Source organism: Carassius carassius, chromosome 16 (genome assembly GCF_963082965.1).
Source record: "Carassius carassius chromosome 16, fCarCar2.1, whole genome shotgun sequence".
In the NCBI taxonomy this organism is placed as follows: domain Eukaryota; kingdom Metazoa; phylum Chordata; class Actinopteri; order Cypriniformes; family Cyprinidae; genus Carassius; species Carassius carassius.
The window spans coordinates 29,359,235-29,374,773 of record NC_081770.1 but is presented as its reverse complement, the minus strand read 5'-3'; the positions used below and the strand labels follow the sequence as shown (position 1 = coordinate 29,374,773).

The 15,539-nt window shown below is 42.8% G+C and overlaps 1 non-coding gene across 1 annotated transcript; it reads right to left on the bottom strand.

Annotated features, from left to right (window-relative positions):
- Positions 1-14,243: 14,243 nt before the first annotated feature.
- Positions 14,244-14,299, bottom strand: LOC132160380 (U7 small nuclear RNA). The gene has a single exon (XR_009438002.1). It is a non-coding gene; the product is annotated as a U7 small nuclear RNA (small nuclear RNA).
- Between the last annotated feature and the right edge of the window lie 1,240 nt (positions 14,300-15,539).

Genomic DNA, 15,539 nt, shown 5'->3' with positions numbered 1-15,539 from the left:
CCTGGGAAGGTGATCATTATATCATTCAGTAGCACTAATAGGATTAATTTAATCTTACACTCAAGTTGCCTTCGGCCCAGACAACAGTTCATTACTCAAGCAGTCTCCTAGCAACCTCTGATTGGCTATTTAAAACAGACCCAAATGAATCAGGAAGTAAAGGAAGAGGATGTGTCAACTCACTGCAAAATATTATTTTCCTAATCAGTATTTGTGTCTGTTTTAAGTAAAAATATCTGATCAGCCTTTAAACTAGATATTTGCTTGAGAAGAAAAAAATAATTAGAGATCGAGTCTTGTTTTTAGAGATACTAATACTAATGCTGCATACTAATATTGTTTTCATATTCACTTGCAAACTGTGTTAAGCATTAACCTAACAAAATGAGCTTTAAGCATACAAACAAAAACTGTGGAAAAAAAAGGAAAATGATGATAAAACATCATCAACATTTTTTGCTTTTAATAGTGCACATTTTCATAGCCACAAAGTATTTTACATTTAAATTAATCAACTAAAACTGTTTGCCTGTCATGTGTTGATGTATATATTGTTTGATATATTTTGTTACTATTCTATTTTGTTTCTATTTCTATTGCATTTGGCTCTTTCTGGTTATGGGTTTAGTGCCTCTGCTGACACCATGGGGAATTGTAGCTGTCAAATATCTGCTGTTGCTATTTTAAAGGTGAGGGTTGTTGAATCAGCCATATGAAGTGGTTTTTGATTAAAGATTAGAGTAATAATATGAGTCAGCCCTGAAAACATGAAGAAAACACACCCACACATTTGATTATATCCAAGTCTACAGGGACATTAGATGCACAATCCAACATAAGGACCAGCCAAATACATAACACCATACTCTTCTAGAATTGTATTCTGTTAAGAAATTGTGCGCATTATTTATGGATTGCAAATACTTATTATTGACATAGTTTATTTTAAATACTGGATACAGCTAAGAAGTAGGATCTACTGCTAAGCCCTATAGTCTCGTCCTTGACTGGCATCATTAAGATGTTTTCTAAGCTTGTTTAAAATGCGCTGGGAAACGCAATGCAACTCGGCATTTCAGATCTCTTTGAATTCAAGAGCCATAACTGGGATCAGTCAGAAACTGAGTGCTAATTAGTCCCACTCAAGGCCTCTTGTCGAACCAAAGATATTCATCGATACATATTTAGTATAAGCTGATGTTTACTCTTTTGAATATTGACATACAAAGCAACAGAAAATTATATATTGGCCACTTAAAAAAATAAATAAATAAACAATGAATAATATTTTTTTTTTAATATATAATTGTTTTGTAGTTGTAAACCATTTTTAAAGTAGTATAATAATAACAAAGATAATGATAATAATAATAATAATTATTATTATTATTATCATTATCTAATCAAGTTGTCCTTATCCTCATTGATAAAAAAGTAATTATTATTAAAATGTCAAAACTGCTATTGGTTTATTTAAAAAAGGCATCCTTTTCTTGCTTATCCATATCATGCATGTGAATTAAGAATTAAACACTTAAAAATAATTCAGTTAAAAATGTATTGAGATTGGCACCAAGTAACCCGGAAATGACAACAACAACAAAAGAACACTATGAATTACAGTTCATTACCTACACAAAAACCCCCATTAATTCATTAACTGCAAAAAGTCTATATTATTAAGGTGTTATTTAGTAGATGGACCATTAAAGTGACTGGTACTTTCTTCTGTTTTTACTGTCATTGTAAAAATGTATCTCGTGTGCTGGCGAGTTTCCTGCATCAGTGTCAAGAAACAGCCACCTATAATGCAAAGCTAATTAGGTGCGGCAACACATGATGGCCTCGGTAAGGAAGATAAGCCCCTTAATTAAGTGAACTTGGCCCAGCTACTAAATCATCTAAAAAAGCTGTTAAACAGAGCAGCTGCTTTGCCTCCAATTGTTGCAAACTTCTTTCTCCACTCCCTCAGAGTCCCTCCACTGATTTTGTGAACACTTGCTTTTTCTCGGAGGTGGTAGCATTTTATTTGCTTAATGAAAATATGCTAAATATCTTACACTTATCTCGGTTGGTGACATTTGTGATGTTTTTAAACCTGTTTATGGTTCTTTAATAAAAAGTGCACAAGCAACAGGGGTGACAACAGCCTTGGAAAAATTGTCAGGAAAAAGCCGATTCAAGAACTTGGGAGAGCTTCTTAAGGAGCGGACTGAAGCCGGAGTCAGTGCATCAAGAATCACCTCACTCTTCAAGAAAAAAGGCTACAGCTGTCACATTCCTAGAACCAAGCCACTCCTGAACCAGAAAAAAAACATCAGAAGCATTTCACCTGAGGTAAGAAAAAAAAAAAACTAGATTGTTGCTTAGTGGTCTATAGTCCTCTTTTCAGATGAAAGTAAATTTAGCATTTAATTTGGAAATCAACGTCTGGAGTCTGGAGGAAGACTGGAGAGGCACAGAATCCAAAGTCCATTGTGAAGTTTCTGAACTCATTGAAGATTTGGGTGCCGTGACGTCTGTTGGTGTTGGTCCAGGAGATTTTGGAGCACAATATGCTTCCATCTGCTGATAAGCTTTATGGAGATACTGATTCTTTTTTACAGCATGACTTTAGTACCTGCCCACAGTGCCAAAACCACTTCCAAGTGGTTTGCTGACCATGAAATTACTGTGTTTGATTGGCCAGCCAGCCAACTCACCTGACCTGAACTTCACAGAGAATCAATGGGGTATTGTGAAGAGGAAGATAAGTAACATCTGACAAACAAAAGAGAGGAGCTGAAGGCCACTATCAAAGCAAACTGGGCTTCAATAACACCTCAGCAGTGCCACAGGCTGATCGTCTCCATGCCACACCACATTGAAGCAGTAATTCATACAAAAGGAGCCCCAACCAAGTATTGTGTGCATAATTAAACATGCTTTGGAGATCTTGAACATTTCTGTTTTGTAAATCTTTTTTTCATTGATCTTTGAGAAAATATATATAAAAAAATTGAGATACTAAACATTTATTTTTCCTAAGCTGTAATTCATCATCATCAGAATTAAAACAAAAAAACTTTCATACAGCATTTCAGGCAATCCATTAAAAGGACCTCATTGCTTTTATTTTGGTGGAAAACTATTAATAAATACTTCATCCGTCAACAAATCATTGAGCCCACAAACATGAGGTTATGTTTTCTTTTTCTTTTACTTCCCCTCCTCTGTAAATGCTGCTCGACATCTGCAAGCTGCAATAACAAGCTTCATCGCATTAGGAACATGATTATATTTGTGTACAAAAGATGTGTGTATAACAGTCTCAGTCAATTAGGGTAACATATTGGTATATGTGTAACTCTAGAGGTTTTCACATTCTTATAATAACTCATTAATATTGGCATTAATATAACAGTTCTGTACCAGATTTGACAGATAATGTTCAGGGACTTTTGCCGATCTCTGGGAGTAAAGCTCCAGAAATCAGCTGTTGGTGAAAGAGACATCAGGTGTTCCCATTCATTTCAACATGCAAATTGATCCTTGAGTTCTTACTAAGGGCACTCCGTGTTGAAGATCTCTCTGGCATTCATTTCTTCATTTATTTTCAGATATTTATTCTGATGATTTGAATATTCATGAGATTTACTAATTAAAGTCCAGCAGTACACAATAAAATACTATAGTTTTCATCTACTACTACTCTACTAGTATTATTATTAGGGGTCAAGCACCAGAGGTGTGTAGGCATCTATTGTATATGTTAGTCTTCTTCATCCTTCTCCTCTACCTCCTCTTCCTCTGCTTTTTAATCTGTGGCAGCCCATAGAACCGTATGGTGAAAAGAAGTTGTGTAGTTTGGCACACAGATAGAGGACCATCTGAACTTTAACCATAGCCATTTTGGAGTCTTTAACATAGTCCCTCTAGCGCCACCAAATGTTTATACTAATATTTTAACTGAAAATATTAGTATACATTTTATATTACTAACTGAAAGTGAAATGTTTTCCTTTGCTCAAGAAGTTGCTCTGATTTTTGCAAGAAAATTAAACTAAATCTTCAGACCACGGGGACAAATAATATGGAATTCATGAATTCAAAAGCTGATGAAGAGACCGCAAAAATGGACTTGAGGCAATATTTCCCCAATGCTTTAGCGAATGCACACCAATCTTGATGTTTATCACAACAGGGTACAGGCTGAGGCTACCAGCAAAGTTTTGGCACAGTGCCACCTAGTGGTCAGGAGAAATAAAAATGGCTATTTTTGCTTTTAATTAACTTCTGAACAATTTGGCATAAAAATCACAAGATTGATCTTCGCAGTTATTACATGTTTTTGTAGGCCAAGGCCATAAGTTCCTGTCACCCTGGTTCCCTTAACAAAAAACCCAAAGTGATTTTTTCCCATTAATTTATGGATTATTACCAAAAAATAAGATCTGGGACCAACAAACGTTTATGATTCTTACACATTTTGTTCATCTTCACAGAAAAAAAACTTTTATGAATCCCAAACAAAATCGCCAGTAGTAAAAACCTAAAGTTAACATAACATAACAGTTCATTAAATAATAATAATAACAATAATTTGTAAAAAAAAAAAAATGTACTTTGTATGTTTTTATGCAATCTGTTTACTTCCCAATCATGGTTAGCTTTAGACGTGGGGTTAAGGATGGACTTTTTATATATACAAAATTGCTGCCTCATAAAATAGTTACATTTCTCTTTGAGATTGGGTTATAATAAATTAAACCATGGTAACATTACTTAAACGTTACCACCACTAAACTGTGTTTACAGTTGTTGTAAAATAAAATTCAAATTATTGTAGCTTGAGCTTGTATTCAACACAGACCTTATTTCACGCATACCCAAAACCTTATACTCAAAAAAATAAACCGAACAAACAAAAAAAAAAAAAAAAAAATATTGACTTTGGGAATGTGGAACCAGAAGTTCTAACTTGAACTGACTTGTTAAATGCTAACTTTCCAGGTTTTAGAACTCGTTCTTACAGCACATTGATCTTCAACTACAACAGATGGAGGGAGGGAAGACGTAATCAAAGTTGTCTAAGACATTAGTTTATTGTCCATTGATTGTCTTTTATTATTTGGTTTAAAGCCATCTGGCACGATATAATGTTATTTGTCTCTCCAAAGAATCCTATCAAACTAAGCAGTGGAGATCTGCCAATGCAAATGCAGAGCAACATTATCTAAATCCTGTTTCTCGCCCAGTTATCCATGTTTGCAATTGAAAAGGAAACTATTTGTTCATCATTCACACCTTTTGTTAGAAAAGGTGTTTGTGTAGATTCCCATTAGCTGGAGTTCATTGCTCACAGCCTTTTCAAGGCTCTCCGCTGAGCCGAGATCTGTTTTGTTTGCAGCAGGCCTGTGGTTGGCTGCCTTCTTCATTCCCTGTAGGAAGCCAGTGAAGCGCTGGGTTTTGACGGTCATTATATATCACTGTCAGGTAGGTCCGGGATTGGGCCAAAGGAGTATTTTGTTCCAGTGATCAGAGAGCTTCAGCACAGGAGTTCAGCGCTAATGTGACAGCTTTCACGAGTCATTTCCTGTCTTCATCCAGTATGGAGCCAAACAATGACCCCAAAAGCCACTAAAGGGAGAGTTCACCCAAAATTGAAATTCTTATTCTTATGTTTTCCCAAACCTGTATGTCTCAGTATTTTTTTGTCTTCACACTGAAAATCACTGAGGTCCAGTGTTTAGAGTTTTGGACCCAACTGACTTTTATTGAATGGGCAAAAACAACAACAACAATAATAATAATAATAATAATAATAATAATAATAGTATATGTAAGTATATGTATATGTAAAAGTATATGAAGGTTGAAAAATATATGTATACATATATTATAAATATTTACAAATCTAAATACATTTTTAATTTAAAAAGCTGCAGTTTACATCTTATATTAAACATTTGAAAAATGTTTTGAATATATTATTTATTTATATTGATATATTATTTATCCCACTCTGAAGATGGATATTACTTGACACGTTAGAATGTATGATCAGCACAAGCTTTTAAACAGTGATTTAAACGGAAAGTGTCCAGAATGTCTACATGCTTAAAAATCATCCCCATTCTCCTCAAAGACACAGAGAATTCCCTGTGAGACCATTTTATCCATCACAAAAAAAATGTCATTTTGAACTTTATGTTCCTATAAAAGCCTCATTGTAGGCTGATTGATTGAATTCTTGATGTCTTGGTTTAAAGGATTGTGCAGTGCATTGCTTCCATGCTGTTAGTGAGCAACTAGAAGAATCCCTTTGGCTTGTATCTTGATGTAGATCCATGTCAAGCTTCAGAGATATATGCAAAATAAGAATCCTTCCCTCTACTGCAGCTCTCAAATCTCGCATGCTCTTGCACACATTTACATCATGCTATGTTTGGCATTCAATGAACATGGTAAATGTCCAACATACTGCTGGCTCATTGGAAAAATGTGCCTCTATGTACATTTTAGCAAAACTCCAAAAAAAGTCCCTAGATACATTAACTTTACTGCAGCTTTAGCTGAAATTAACACTAGTGTCAGTAAAACTGTTATTTCTTTTTACACAAATTATGATTACAGGAGCAGATTCTTTCAAGTCTTTTTCACTCAGTTTCTTACACAGTACTTTGTGACCTTAAAACACGTTTAGCATAGTTCATGACTCGTAAACGAAAACATTTTGATGTTTTCATCACATAACATATGGTTGTCTGTTCTGACAAAGTAAACTTGCTCAGTAGCGCACCCGGTACAGCATTGCAGTTGCATTATCGAGCACTCGCGTACAAATCCTGTGAAACACGAGTCACAATAAAAGAGGTCATAGACTTTTAGAAACAAACTAAAATGGCATGGTTGCTCAAGCTAATGCATTTTTAGTTAACTCTGTGGGCTAGGTTTAGTGTATGACATTATTTTTTAAACATGATTCATTTCTGAACTTCGGTTAAACAATTAAAACGTGTTCAAACGTGAAGGAGATTTGAGAGCTTTCTCTAAGTAACAACTAAAATTGAGACTTTTTTTTTTTTTCACTTGGCATCAGAAGACTTTGAATCTTGGAACATATAGACTACATTATGGTGCTTGTCAAAATTTTTAAAGCTTGATAACCCCAGTTCTCATTTAGGTCCATTCTGGTAAAAGACCAGCATGAACATTCTCTAAACATCTCCTTTTGTTTTGCATTGAAGAACAGTCATTAAGGTTTAATATTATAAAAGGGTGAGAAATGATGACTGAATTCTATATTTGGGGTGAATTAATTTGGAATTGGTTGATTTGTTGAAACCAAATTTATGTGAAACTTTGATTTATTACTCTTGTTACTCTTTCACTGTTCATTTGTCTCCTCACAGACGCCTGGAGCGATTGTGGCTGCACAGAGGTGTTATTGATGTTTTATTTTCCCCAGTTATTGCCAAGGGCCTCGTCTCTGTTCTCTGGACTCTGGTCTCCTGACCCCACATTATCCATACAGGCTTGTAATCTACAAGACACGTTGTGATGTACAGATACCCACAACCACTACCATGGAGCCGTACTTTCTGTCTTTCTCATCATCCAGTGCATTGAAGGAAGGTGTGGGTTTCTTTAATGAACAATGCCCATTTATTCAAAAATATATAAAAAATGAAATTCAGATGTTTCATGTTATGTATAGCTGAAATGAAATGTTACATAAAAAATCAAGTTAAAATAAAATGAGTTTATATTTTTAATACTTTATCTTTTTATTTCAGTCAGAAGAATTAAAGTTTATTTCAGATAACAAAAGTGTTACATTTATAGGTTTTGTTTTAGTATCAAACAAGGTGTAAACAAAGCATTATTGCTCTTTACATGGTTAATTGAGACTTTTCTTGAAAATGGTACAAAACTTCAATAAGAAAAATGCATTTCTAAAAACTTACCACATTAACTAGATTTTAAAAGGTAACGTACTCGGTTACTAACGTAACCTCGGTTCCCTGAGATGAGGGAACGAGTACTGCGTAAGCTAGCTTACGCTATGGGAAAAGGTCCCCTTTTCTCGAGAATATGAAGCCAAAAATTATCCTTAATTTTTAAATAATGTAAAACGCAGTGCTGCAGCACAGCAGACCTAAGCGAAGCGGCTCGCGCGCTTATTGGCTGTGCTGTGGCAACTGCAGCAACCTATGGTGAGGCGGCGGAGAGGAACGAACCAATGGGGGCGCTTCGCGCCCATTGGACGTCAGAGCGCGCCAAAATAGGCGTGGCTGGAACTATATAAGCCACCGCTTCGCCATAGGGATCAGGTTTTAAATCGACTGAAGCGATCACCCGGTCCGAGCACATAGCACGGCAGGTTACGCAGTACTCGTTCCCTCATCTCAGGGAACCGAGGTTACGTTAGTAACCGAGTACGTTCCCTTTCGAGAGTACTCTCGTACTGCGTAAGCTAGCTTACGCTATGGGAACACAATGTAAAACGCCGTGCGTGCTCGGGAACTTCGACCTGTCACAGCCCGAGGCGAGAGCCCGGGGCTTTATAGCAGGAGAAATCCCAGTCCCAACAGCCAACCTTAGTGAGCTTTATATAGGGAACGAAAAAAGGGGGACGTGATAAGGCTTAGCACGTCTAAATAGAAAGTACCCTGGCCTGCAGGGCAGGGACTTGCAGATTATAGAATCTAATAAATGTGGACGGAGAGGCCCAGCCTGCCGCCGCACAGATATCATCCAGTGGTATCCCGCAGGACCACGCCCATGACAAGGCCATACCTCGGGTGGAATGGGCTCTGATGCCGAACGGGCAGTGAAGGCCTTTAGATTTGTAAGCCAGCGAGATAGTGTCTACTATCCATCGCGATAGGCTTTGCTTCGTGGTGGCGAGACCTCGGGTGCGCCCACCAAAGCATATGAAGAGCTGGTCCGACCTCCTGAATGAGGCGGAGCGCGCAATATAGGTTTTTAGAGCCCTGACGGGGCAGATGAAGCTCGCGTTGCTTTCGTCGCCTTGCGAGGAAAGGGCTGACAGCGAGATGACCTGTGCTCTAAACGGTGTTGAGAGCACCTTGGGGACATAGCCGTGTCTTGGTCAGAGAATGACTCTGGAGTCATTAGGCCCAAACTCGAGACAGTCAGCGCTTACAGATAGCGCATGTAAATCCCCCACTCGCTTGACTGAGGCCAGAGCCAGTAGAAAAGCGGTTTTGAACGAAAGAAGCTTCATATCGACAGACTGAAGCGGTTCAAAAGGGGGGACCTTTAAGGGCTCTAGGACCGTAGACAGGTCCCAGGAAGGGATTGAAGGGGGTCGGGGAGGGTTCATCCGACGAGCTCCCTTAAGGAAACGATTGACCAGTTCGTTTTTTCCCAGTGATAGGCTGGCCACCGGAGCATGAGAAGCTGCAATGGCTGCCACATACACTTTGAGCGTAGACGGGGATCTGCCCGCATCTAAACGCTTCTGTAGGAAGGAGAGTATCTCCGTCACGTCACATCAGTGAGGGTCTAGGTTCCGTGTCCCGCACCAGGTGGAGAACACTGACCATTTCTGCGCGTAAAGGCGTCTGGTTGAGGGCGCTCTGGCTTCCGTAATGGTCTTTAACACTCCCTCAGGGAGGTTCCCGGGTACCCGTTGAGGGGCCATACATGAAGGGCCCAAAGTTCGATGCCAGAGCGCGCCCTTCAGCTGCGTGAGGAGATCTTTCCGCAGCGGTATTGGCCATGGGGCTGTACTGGACAGCTGCATCAGCTCGGAGAACCAAGGTTGGGTCGTCCAGAGTGGGGCTACTAGCAGCATAGCACATCTGCTCTTCCTGACCCGATCGATGACCTGTGGTAGCATCGCGACCGGTGGGAAGGCATAAAGCGGGCGTCTGGGCCAATCGAGGGCCAGCGCGTCCCTGCTCTTTGAAAAATATATTGGCCAATGAGCGTTGTCTTCTGAGGCGAAGAGGTCGACCTCTGCCCTGCCGAAGATGCTCCACATCAACTGAACCGTTTGTGGGTGAAGAGACCACTCCCCAGGGGGAACATTCGCCCTGGAAAGCATGTCCGGGCCCCGGTTCAGGATGCGTTCGGTCAGGGTGTGCAAGGTTTTTGACCTGACACCACCCTGGCGATTTATGTAGGCCACCACTGACATGCTGTCTGATCTGACCAGAACGTGGTGGCCCTTTAAAAATGGGAGGAAAGCTTTCAGGGATAGTTCGACCGCTATCATCTCCAGACAGTTTATGTGAAACAGTCGCTCCGGGCTCGACCAGAGGCCGGAGGCAGACCTGCCCTCGTACAGGGCGCCCCAACCGAGGTTGGATGCATCTGTCGAGACTACTTTCCATTTCGAGACAGCGCACGTGCTTACGCCTAACTGATACCAGTTGGCTATTTTCCAAGGGGCCAGAGCTGTGATGCAGCCGTGGGTCACCTTGATGCACGCGCGGCCGGAAATCCAGGCGCGCGCTGGAACACGGTCTCTCAGCCAGCGTTGTAGTGGGTGCATGCGCAGCAGGCCCAGTTTGAGAACCGCAGAGGCTGATGCCATCAGACCTAGCATTTCTTGAAATCGTTTGAGCGGGTAAAGAGACCCGGCTTTGAACGACACGGCTAGATGCTGAATAGTGAGAGCGCGCTGTGACGTCAGACGCGCTGTACACGTCACAGAGTCTATGTCTATCCCCAAAAAGGAAATCCTCTGGCTGGGAGACAGAGCGCTCTTGACAGTGTTGATCGTGAGACCCAGGCATTCTAAATGGCTGAGGATCCAGGATCTGTGTGTCGTCAGTAGTTCCTCGGAATGGGCTAAAACTAGCCAGTCGTCGAGGTAGTTCAATACTCGCACTCCCCGCATTCTCAGGGGTGCGAGAGCGGCATCCATGCACCGTGTAAACGTACGGGGCGCTACGGAGAGGCCGAATGGAAGAACCATGTACTGATAAGTCTGCCCCTCGAAGGCGAATCTCAAGAATGGCCTGTGATGAGGTGCTATTTGAATGTGAAAGTAAGCGTCTTTCAGATCCACTGAGAAAAACCAATCCCTCGGGCGAATTTGCGCGAGTATTTGTTTGGTAGTTAACATTTTGAACGATCGCGCCATAAGCGCTTTGTTCAAACGTCTGAGATCTAGGATGGGTCTGAGACCGCCATCCTTTTTTGGTACGAGGAAGTAGCGGCTGTAAAAGCCTGACTCGCGCTGCGCAGGGGGGACAGTTTCTATCGCCCCTTTTGCAAGAAGGTTTATCAGTTCGGCGCGAAGGACGTGTGTCATTTCGCTTTTCACTTTCGTTTCGACCACGGCGCGAAAGCGCGGCGGTCTGCGAGCGAACTGGAGCGAGTTACCTCGTTTTATTATATTCAAAACCCAATTTGATATGCCGGGGATGGCCTGCCATGCAGCGGCTCGTGCGGCTATGGGTTGAATGTGCTTCGGGCACTGGCCGCCTGTTATGAGGGGACCAGTAGCTCGAGTATGCTGTGCTTGGGACACTGTGGTGACAGCGCTTATTTGTAGGGTTGCGCACTGAGAAGTGGGCACGCGCGCTACATTTAGAGCACCTCCGGCGCGAGCGGGAAGGTGGGCATGAAAGGGGACCCGAGTGTGTTTTAGTGACACTTGGGGGAGTGTGTATACATGTAGGGGTGCGTACTGTGTAGTGGGCACACTGCCTACATAGAAAAAGCTCTTTTTGTGCTTTATTGAGGTCGCCGTGAAAACAGCGTTTGTGTGCAGGCGTGCGTGCATTGTAACAGGCTCGTTTACTGCAGTATAGACATCTCCAACCGCCCTTAGTGAGGGGATTGGAGGAAGTATGTGAGGTTTCTTGTGTGGTGGTCCGGCCGCAGCGGGACTTAACCACGGTCTTTTCAGCACGAAGGTCAGGAGGGCTTCGGAGGCTCGGGGTTCAGCACAATCCTGGGCCGAGGTCCCCGTCTCTCTGGCGGTTTGCGGCTCGTAGAGCGAGAGCGGTGCTGGGTTTTGGTCGCTGGGCGAGACTGTAAGTCTGGCTGCGATGGCTTCGAGGTCTGAGGGGGCGGCGCATTTCTACGGCGTCCCGCAGCAGAGCTAGAGCGTTTCGGCAGGAAGTGTCTCATTGCTTGTGACGTCTTCTGAGCCTCAGTGAAGCGTTCAGCGAAACCCTTAACCGACTGGCCAAAGAGGCCGGAAGGCGAGATAGGAGAGTCAAGAAAGGCGGATTTGTCGGCGTCTTTCATCTCCGTGAGCGTGAGCCAGAGGTGTCGCTCTAAAACAGCGAGGCTTGCCATGCTTCGGCCGATCGCTTGTGCTGTGGTCTTTGTCGCACGCAGGGCTAGATCAGTAGCGCTGCGGAGATCTTTAAAGTCATAGGTATCTGGGGCAGACTCGTCCAGGTTACGGAGAAGTCTGGCCTGAAAAACCTACAGCACAGCCATGGTGTGTAGAGCCGAAGCAGCTTGACCAGCGGAGGTGTATGCTCGGCCAGCGAGAGCTGAGGTGGTGCGGCACGGTTTGGATGGATGCACAGGCTTCGACCGCCATCCTGCGGCTGAGGGCGGGCAGAGGTGTGCAGCAATTGCCTCCTCGAGAGGGGGGAGGCTCTCGTAACCATGGTCTCGGGCGCCGTCGACAGAGGAGAGCGAGCATTCTCAGAATGCTCGCGGCCCAGGCAGGAGACACAGAGGATGTGGCGGTCCTCGCTGGGCAGAGGGCCTCGGCAGGAAGCGCAGGCCCGAGGCATTTGAAACAACGCCTCGAATTTTGGAGAAAAAAAGTGTGATGCAGCGGCAAACACACTAGCTTTATAAAGGATATAGTCACGCCGGATGGCGCAGCAGGAAGCGAGTGCTGAAGGCGGCGTCGAGATGAAGCACGAGCCGACGTCCTCAGATCTGCGTTGCAGTGCTATCCCGCTGAGAGGCTTTTCGACGGCGTGTAGAGGCTTCTCCGGAGAAGACAGCGAAGTGCAGGTGAGATCGCTGAAGGAGATGAAATCTGATCCCTATGGCGAAGCGGTGGCTTATATAGTTCCAGCCACGCCTATTTTGGCGCGCTCTGACGTCCAATGGGCGCAAAGCAAAGGGGACCTTTTCCCATAGCGTAAGCTAGCTTACGCAGTACGAGAGTACTCTCGAAAGGGAACTACTTTTTAGTTTGATTTGGTCTGTATTTATATATTTTACGTATTACATTTTTTTATGTTTTTGTAATTTAGATTATTTTTTTGTAATTGTTAATTTTTATATGTCTTTAGTTTTTATGCATGTTTAATTTCAAGAAATATTCAAGTAATGCAAAATTTTCCTTGGAAACTAGCTGAAGTTTAGTTTATTTATTTTTACTTTTATTTTATTTTATTTTTATTTCAATCAGAAACATTAGTTATTTATTTTAAACACACTTGATTAATTTACGGTTTTAGTTTTAGTTATCTTTCTGTATTAATGCTGTAAAGAGAGTGTTATAACTTTTTATTTGATGGTTGTGCCTCATTACATTTTTAGAGTCATTAAAGGGCCAATTCATCCAAAAAAAAAAAAAACCCTGCCATCAGTTACTAACCCTCAAGTTGTTCCAAATCTGTAAAACACAGAAGAAGATATTCTGAAGAATTTTGGTAACCAAAATGTTGAACGTTGTCACGCTGGAATGTGACAAAGGTTTGTGTTTCTCTCCCCATGTGCTCTCTGTGACCTAATTTTTCCTTTATGGTTCATTATGTTATGTGATTCAGGTGTGTCATTTCCCAGTGTATTAGTACCCCAGTCTCTGCATTCTGTCTTTGTTGGGTCTTAAACGTTATGTACGTGTGTCAACAGCCATTCCCTGAGTGTATTACCCAGTGTGTTGGATTCTATTAAAGACGGTTCCTTTGATCCTCATTTCACATACAGCCAAGTATGGTGAACCATACTCAGAATTCGTGTTCTGCATTTAACCCATCCAAAGTGCACACACATAGCAGTGAACACACACACACACACCCACACACAAACACACCGTGAACACACACCCGGAGCAGTGGAAAGCCATTTATGCTGCGGCACCCGGGGAGCAGTTTGGGGTTCTGCCGGCCCAAGACTTGAACCCACAACCCTATGGTTAGGAGTCAAACTCTCTAACCACAAGGCCACAACTTCCCCTCATACCACACAACCCAAGGTGGTGCTTGGTCATCAGCAAAGACAGTGCTGGGATTTGAATCCAGGAATTTCTTTTTACTACACAGGCGTTTTAAACAACTAAGCCACGGAGCCAACCTGCGATGGGTTCTCTTTTACAGAAAACCTTCTAGACAAATAATAAAAGAGCAAATCTCCGCGTTCATCTCCCCCACAGTTCAAGACAGAAAACCCATCCAACGAAAAAAATTTGCATGTTTTCCCTCTGTTTGATTTCCATTTTTTGTTCAGTGTTTTTTTTTTTTTTTTTTTTTTGGGGGGGGTCCCCTAGCAGTTAAATTCACTGCCCTAGCCAGTAAGGACCTTCCCATCTTAGAGTATGTGAGTTCAGCCAGCTCGCCATTTTAACTGCATTCGACGACACAGCACTCTACTCACTGTTCTGGATCGGGCAAATTGCCATTGCCCTGTTGACGTTCCCAAAGATTGAGGGTGGCGATAATCTGGTGTCTGGAGAGCATCCTGTCCCAATCCAGAACACAGCCCAACCCAGAGCCCAGCCCACCATCACCTCACTGTGCAGAGCCAAAGTCCGAGCCCACCGCGACAAACGAGCCATCGCCCGACCTTCAAATGATGTCATACCAGGTGTAAGAACCGGCTACAGCACTTGCTACGAGGGAGAAGGCTGTGGACAGCCAGAGCGAAGACAGAATCTTCGCCCACTGCTCCATGGCTGAGGGTGAGCTTACTATGGATCTGGGCCTGTGGGACTTTGAATGGGAGTTCAAGAGGGATATACAGTGTATGCCGACCTGCCCGCTCTCCTCCCACCTTCGTCTGAACTCCTTCGTCAGTCCTGTTTTGGCCATGGAGGCCGTTTGTGAACTTTCTGTCTGCCCCGAACTGTCTGCCAGCCCTATTGTTCCCCTTTCTGAAGCACTCCGGTCGCTAGGAGTCACGATTTGGTGTGTGTGGGCAGAGCACACTAGCCCTTCCGGTCCACATTGGTCAGTTGTTGACCATACGTCACTCTTCCTCCACCATGGCTCTTCCCTCCGTCGGCTCCACCGTGGTTCGTCTTTACGGCCCAGGTCCCATCTGGCTCCATGTCCCTCCTGTCTCCTCCCTCCGTCTGGCCCGCCCTGGCTTTTCCTGTCCCTACCCTCCATCTGGTCTGTCCTGGCTCCTCCAGTCTGTTTGCTGTCCTTGCGAAGATGCGCCTTCTCAGATGGGGGCAAACCCCTGGATGCCCAAATGGCAGCCATTGACACCCACAGTATTTTTTTTTCCATGCTATGGAAGTCAATGGCTACCATCGACTGTTCTTCAAAATATCTTCTTTTGAAGAAAGAAGCTTATACAGGTTTGAAACATGAGGGTGAGTATAACTGTCCTTTTAAATGTAATCTTTACATGAAAATAGTATAAAAGCTTTT